Source organism: Crocodylus porosus, unplaced genomic scaffold (assembly GCF_001723895.1).
Source record: "Crocodylus porosus isolate Cpor-Errol unplaced genomic scaffold, CroPor_comp1, whole genome shotgun sequence".
NCBI lineage: Eukaryota > Metazoa > Chordata > Crocodylia > Crocodylidae > Crocodylus > Crocodylus porosus.
In genome coordinates this window covers 26944916-26952126 of record NW_017728917.1, presented here as the reverse complement: position 1 = coordinate 26952126, position 7211 = coordinate 26944916, and the positions used below count along the sequence as shown (strand labels likewise).

The following is a 7211-nucleotide window of genomic DNA, read 5'->3' as shown; positions in this document are numbered from 1 at the left end:
GGACAACATGGAGAGGGTCCAGAGGAGGGCCACTCGCATGATCAGGGGGCAGCAGGGCAGGCCCTATGACGAGAGGCTATGGGACCTGAACCTGTTCAGCCTCTACAAGAGAAAGCTGAGAGGGGATCTGGTGGCCTGTTACAAACTAGTCAGAGGGGACCAGCAGGCATTGGGGGAGTCCCTGTTCCTCCCCGCACTACCAGGAGTGACTAGAAATAATGGTCACAACCTGGCAGAGGGTAGATTCAGGCTAGATATCGGGAGGCACTACTTCACTGTCAGGGCAGCTAGGATCTGGAAGCAACTTCCAAGCAAAGTGGTGCTGGGGGTCTTTAAGAGGAAACTAGACGAACACCTTGCTGGGGTCATTTGACCCCAGTACTCTTTCCTGCCAAGGCAGGGGGGGGTCAGACTTGATGATCCGCTCAGGTCCCTTCTGACCCTACCAACTATGAAACTAAGCTATTAACCATGTGTTTCTGACACAGCACCACATTAATTACAAGTGCTTGCACACCATGTGTATCAGCAGTGCAACATGTCTCCGTGCTGAGAAAACGGCAGTAGCACGCTCTGAACTAAAGCACAGACATGTTTTAGTTCAAAGCACACCACTGCCGTTTTCTCAGCACAGAGATGTGCTGCGCCACTGATATGCGACACATGAGGCTGTCAAACCATCCCAATTTCTGTTCCAGCAGACTCGATTAATCAAGTCTCCTCCCAGGCACTGGATTTCCAGTGTCAGACCAGACTGCCCCCATGTGTGCAAGTGCCCTGAAAGTAGGTCTCCAGCCACGCTCCTCATTAACACTGAAACTCACTTTGCACAGCAGGCCTCCCAAACAACTGCATTCTGATTCCCAATACTAAGATTTTATTGATCATTCTGCAAAAGATTACTCCCTGCACAATACCTCCACTTCCAAATTTCACTCACCTGCAGCATGCACATCCCATTTCCCCCCACCCCATTACTCCTCAAACTTTCCTACACCACCAGCCATTTCTTCAACACTTGTGTACTCCGTGGTCTCCCTCCCATTACAACTTCCTCACTCCTGAAAGATATTCAGGATCTTTAGGTAGGCTAGCTACATGTAAAATGACCATGACTTTGAACCTGTGTAAAATTACAGTGCATTTAAATCATCCTTCCTTTCTGCATCCTTTTAAACTGTTCCATCAGGGTTTTCCATTATATTATTAAAGTACTACCACAAATGAGTCTTGATCCTGACTGGCATCTTCAGATACTATCATCATTTTGTCACCCATTCATATATAGCACGAATCATTTCTAAAATTTTCAATGAACTTCCAGAACACATTTAAAAAGATTAAACTGGGTGTACTTACGTGAGGAGCTGGTTCTCATTTTCTTTGAAACAAATTACACCAATTTCAGAAACGAGATTTTTTGTAATTTATCCATGTTAATTACTAGATTGTGGCGTAATACCTGCAAGTTGTGCCCACCAAACCATTCTCCCACTTGTTTAAAAAGGAAGGGGGAACTAGCGTCAACTAGTGGTTGCTAAAGTCACTTAATCCAAACAAAATATAGAATTTTGAGAAATTCTGTTGAAAGAGGCTCCATCCACTTCATCTTCTTTGCAGGAAGAAGAGCTGAAAATGGAACAGACTTTATAGGTGGTTTTAGTAGCTAACTACAAAGATATGAATGATACTATGCTGCATACTATAATATGATTATTCATTCTGAGACTCAAATCTTTACCAGGAAAAAAAAAAAAAAGTTTAATTGCGTATTATGGAACACTATAGTAATGTACCCTACAGTGTTCAATTAAAGTTACTTTTTTCTTTTTTTGACAAATGAACTTAACTACGAAATTGCATCTTTTGTCAAAATGCCATCTGGATGTGACCAAACATATTGGCAAGCTGTTGAGATTTTTTGATAATCTGAAAAATTACTACACTAACAAACAAACAAAACCAAAAAACAGTCAGATAAAGCACTCTTGAAATTCACAGAAGAAAAATTCTAAAGCAGAGCAGAAACTAAAAATTTGTACTTTTCCCCCCCCGTTATGATTCAATTAGTAAAGCAGAGGTTGTGTACTCATTTCTCTAGTTTTCTAGAGATATAGTCCTGAGGTTTCACACTTAGCAAGCTCACAAGAAGCTGAAAGAGCCACACAGGGCCTCCAACATCTTTAGTGTGATAACACCACAGATAAAATTAATTTGCTATTAATCCATGCTTAATCTACCACCAATCTTCCAGTGTATTGAACTCCCATAGGTCAAAAAAGTGTTCTAACCAGGACAAAATTAAGATGTCACAATTTAAAACCCATGCAGTTTTGCAGGTACTTCTAGAAGGGCCACTGTTGTGGGCTATAGAACCTGTACTTTGTCATCCTTATACTTAACACATGCAACTAACAGTGATACTCTTCTGTTTTTCAAGCACTTTTTTCCTTTTATGTTAAAGAAAATAATACAATGCAACTTCCAAATCTGCAAATTTATTCATGCTTAATATTAAAGCATGCAAGAAGCCAGGAAAGTCAAAGAGATAGTTTGCATCTACAAATTCAGGACATTAATATTTTGTTAACTTCAGTACCCAGAATGAATGGCGTTTATAGCCATTATAAATTTAACCTATTCATTGTAATCTAAAATTTCTAAAAAGCACTAGTTACAATGCCTACAATCAGGTTTAAAAGTTAAAACCACCTTAGAATCAGGGTGTAGCAACTTAAACTATAGCACAAAAATATCCGTAAATAATGAAAATGGGAGGAATCAAACTGGCTTATCTAGCTGATGGATACCAATATGACAGAATAACTGGACTCCAGAGACTGAAGGCCATCAAAAAAAGTTATAAAGAGAGATAAATTAAGATTGTACAGTCTAGTATTTACTGCTCACATGCTTGATTTTCCACCTTAAAGTATTTTTGCATGTAATAAAATAAGGGCATTGTTATAAATCCAAGTCTAAATGGATGACTACATGAACAAAAGGCACATGCTACTAAAGAGAAACTTACCAAGTAAGATCCTTCCTGACTCATGGGAAGACACTGGTCACTTGCTGTGTAACCTATGGAAACATAATTTATTCTACGCTTGCTTTTACAAGATGTAAAGCCAACTCAGCTTACCTACCTCTAACTGCTGAAAACACTTCATAAACTTGTAGGACTTTGGAAGCAAAGACCACTTTAGCTGAACTGCTAGGTCCAGCATTATCATCAGTAGTGCTAGCAGCAGTTTTAGCTTTTGTCTCAAAACATCTAACTACTCTTAATTCCAGGACTTTGAGTTAATTTTTAAAAAATACATAGATTAACTGAATTTTCAGGCACCAGGTTAACTATGCAGTGCAGATACTGAAACAAGCCTTTCAAAGCAGCTGGCAACCTTTTCAGGCTGCAGGCTGAATTGTCCCAGTTCAAGTCAAAGGTGGGTGGCACATGGACACTGGGACCCAGCTGCCACCACATTTCCCCACAAGAGAATGACACGGAGAATGTCAACAGCCTGCCCACCTGATTAGAACAGGAAAAATTCACCTACTGAAGGTTCATCTCTGCAGACAAGATCAAATTGCTCTGCAGGCCATAAGTTGCCAAGCTGTGAGTTAAGCTAAGTCATCTTTAAGAAATCAGTACCATACTTACCTGAATCTAAGATGACCCTGAATTGAAAATGACCCCCCCTCAAAATTAGATTCTGGACATAGAAATGTATAAAGCTGTACATTGGAGTCAGGTGCAGCTGGGACAGTCTGCCTGCAAGCACCAGAGCAAGGGTAAATGGCAGAGGCCTGAGGCTGCCAGGGCTAGAAACAACACAGGAAGGAGGTATGGGAAGGAGAAGACAGGGCCCCACAGCTGATGAAGGGGAGGCAAGGGGTGCAGCGGCAGCTGCAGCTCAAGCCCTAACCCAGGGTTCAGTTCAGAGCTGGTGCCATAACAGTTGCCTGCCCTCCATCTCCCCCCCACCACCACATTAAAAATGGGGAAGACCTAGTCTTGGAATAAAATATAAATATACCATTACATATATTTAGAACTCCCAACAAACAGAAGCCTGCCATTTTCTTCTTGGGAAGGTGAGGAACCACTTTGAACATCATCTGAAATGTTACAGGGTTGAACCACTCTCTCACAGAACTAGTTAAATGTGAGTTATTTATTGCCATTGGTGGTCATCTTTCATTAAGACTATGTTTCCTAGATGAAGAATGTTTAATATCAGAAATAAACATAAGATGCATTTGATCTAAATTCCTTTTCAGATTAACCTTATTAAACTTACCTCAAGCTACAAACATGAAAGTTAATTATATGTTTTATTTGTACATTATTTTAAAGGGAAAAAAGGTTTACATATATACTTTTGCTTTCATATTTCTTTCCTCAGACCAGCAGCTATAGAAACAATTTGCTCTTACTAACGGAGCATCTGTCATGCATATATAATTTTCTAAATTAAGTTTGTGCATCAATATAAAGAATGATTAGAAGACTGAATAATTTAATGTTTAACAAGCCATGAAGCTTGCATCCTTAAAGCAGACACATCATCAGGTAGAGGTGCAGCAATCCAGAACACAAATCAAACTCCTCCTATTTATCTTCGCAGATCCTTTCAAATTTGAGATCATTCAAATAAGTGATCTTCCAAGTACTAGTTAAAAAGACAAAAATTAGAAGATTTTTTTAAATGGGGACTATAATAAGCACGACTTCTAATGCTGATTTAAAAAACAAACAAACAAAAAAACCCCACACAAACACTTTGGATTATTTGATTAAGCAGTTTTGCTTACTGCATTCATGATAATTCAATTTTACTAGGAGAACCAAAGCCTATGCATCCTTTTGATAGAACAAAGTCCCCTTAAGGAGAAACTATTGTTTCAATATGGTTAGATTATGGTTTCAAAGTTCAAATTGATCATATTACATTGCACAAACTTCAGTACAACCAGTTTAAAGGGTTGTTCAATAACTGCCCCTCTTCTACTGTTAAATACCCATTTGAACAAGTATGAGAAATAGAGACGAAGGTATTTGCTAAAATCTGGACTCAAGTAAGTCTGTGCAAACATTAATGCAACAAACATTACAACCAAAAGGCCAAGAACATTTTGACCAGAAAAGCCATTTAATAAAAGACTTTATTACTGCAAGGTACCAGTCATTAACCATTGTGTTTCTCCTCTCCTGTTCAGTGTCAGACCATGGAATCTTGACACTCTTCACTGTTGTGAAAAATAAGTTCAACAAAAATTAACCCTCAGCATTTCCAAAGTAAAGAAAGAATTGCCCAGCAAAAACGAAAGCAGAAAATTTTGCTATCTATAGAATTTGATGCAATTTAAATTGAAAAAAACATTATTCTACAAACACTAGCTTTAAAGTTTATGACCTAGTCAGATTAACAAAAAAGCTACTAAAACACTAAAATCCTGCTTTTTACTTGACATTTCTCTTGGAAAGAACAAATCATTTGTATTGACCCATACATTTAAACCCCAGGAATGTAACAACTTCAGAGAAGTGAGGTGTCACAACCTTGAAAATGAGAGGAAATTCTTATTCTTAAGGGAGTCTTTAAAACTCTGCCAAATGAAATGAAGGAGCACAAAACCAAAGGAATGTCAATATGCAAAGCTACAGGCATACACCTCAAGGATTTTATGCTAAGCTTATGCAAGGTGGCAGCAGAATGACAGCATATAAACATACCAAGCATAATTGTCCCCGTTCACAGTTTAAAAAAAAAAAAAAAAAAAAAAAAGCAACTAACAGCTGTGAGCAAGGATGGAAGTTCCCTGGCATCACCTCACCCCATGCAAACAGTACTGCTGACAGGCTACACCGTCAATCCCATCATCAATTCCCTTTCCTTAAACAACTTCCTACCCCCTCCCTCCTACAGCGTGACCCAGCTCTCCAGACCCTTCGTAGCCCTGCAGGGCTGAGATGCCATCGCTTAAGGCAAAATGCGGGGCCCGCGCAGACGAACACGTCGGCCCGCGCCTGCAGTCCACTGTGCCGCCTCCCAAGCGGCTGCCGCCCCCGGTGCCTTGTGGCCCGGTCGGGCCCAGGAGGGGGCGTCCGCGGGCGGACACTGCGGCAGGGCGCTCCCAGCCGCCTTCCCCATCTCCCCCGCCTCTGGGGCTGCGGGGGGGGGGGCCAGCGCTGGAGACTGCCCCCCCGCGCCTCAGCGCTGCCAAGGGCGCCGGGCAGCCGCGACCCTGCTGGCGAGAGGCCACGGCCCAGCCACCGCCCCTCAGAGAAGGCGCGGGTCTGCTCGGGGGAGCCGGGTAGCTGGGGACCGAGGCGGCGCCTGCCCTGGGCGCAGGTGGGAACGGACCCCCCCACAGCCAAGGTCTCCCCTGCCCACACACTTGATAGCGGAAGTGACGTGCTCAGGCACTGACGGCACCCGTCGCCTATAGCAGACGGGCGTTGAGACCAACCGGCCAGTCCGCACCGCCCAGGGGTGGGACTTCCGGGCCTGCAAGTTAGTCTGGAGGGCGGGGGGCTACCCCTCAATGCGAAAAATGTGACCGGGAGAAGATGGCTGAGACGGCCCCACCCCGCCCCACCAAAGCTGCCGCCGGGATCCAGCACGCTGCATCCCCGCAGCCGACCCTGCAGATCCCGCGCACCTGGGGGCAATCACCCCGGGAAGGCACCCGCCCCCCCGCGCCGCCTCCTCGGGGCCGCGCCCGCAGCCTGCTACCTGCCGCAGGGTGACCCAGAGTAGTGCCCAGGACCCGGATGGAGTCGAGGCCGCCAGTGCCGCCGCTTGACGCAATGCACCACGGGAAGGGAGGACGCGCCCCCCCCGCGCCGCTCATTGGAGCAGGCGCCCGCGGCCCCGCCCCGCTCCCTGGCGGCGATGGGGGAGGGGGAGGAAGCCACCCGTCGCTCACGGGATTCCTGCGCTCTCATTGGGGCAGGGATCACGGGGCTCCACCCTTTTCGTGTTCTCCTGTTCGCTCATTGGGCTACAAGGTGGAGCCCCGCCCCGGCCCGCCGCCATTTGTGGGGCCCCCTCATTGGAGGAAGTGCAGAGGTGGCACCACCCCACTGTTCGTCCTACTGGGGACGGGCTAAGTCGCCGACCCCGCCCCCAAGGCCGCGTTTCGGGTTCCCGCTGCTCCGCGCCCGCCCTGGGCACCCGGCCAACTCCGTCCTCCCGAGGGTC

The 7211-nt window shown here is 44.8% G+C and overlaps 1 long non-coding RNA gene across 2 annotated transcripts in view; it reads right to left on the bottom strand.

The window, feature by feature from the left end:
* The window catches only part of LOC109311343, an 8401-nt gene extending 1588 nt beyond the window's left edge, over nucleotides 1–6813 (bottom strand). Inside the window, exons 1-2 of one of the 2 annotated variants that reach the window (XR_002101481.1) lie at nucleotides 6744–6813; nucleotides 3032–3084 (exon numbers count right to left, since the gene is read on the bottom strand). This is a non-coding gene — a long non-coding RNA (uncharacterized LOC109311343). Of the gene's footprint in view, nucleotides 1–470; nucleotides 3085–6743 lie in introns of those variants that run through there. The other variant, XR_002101480.1, reaches the window with a different exon arrangement.
* Nucleotides 6814–7211: the final 398 nt, after the last annotated feature.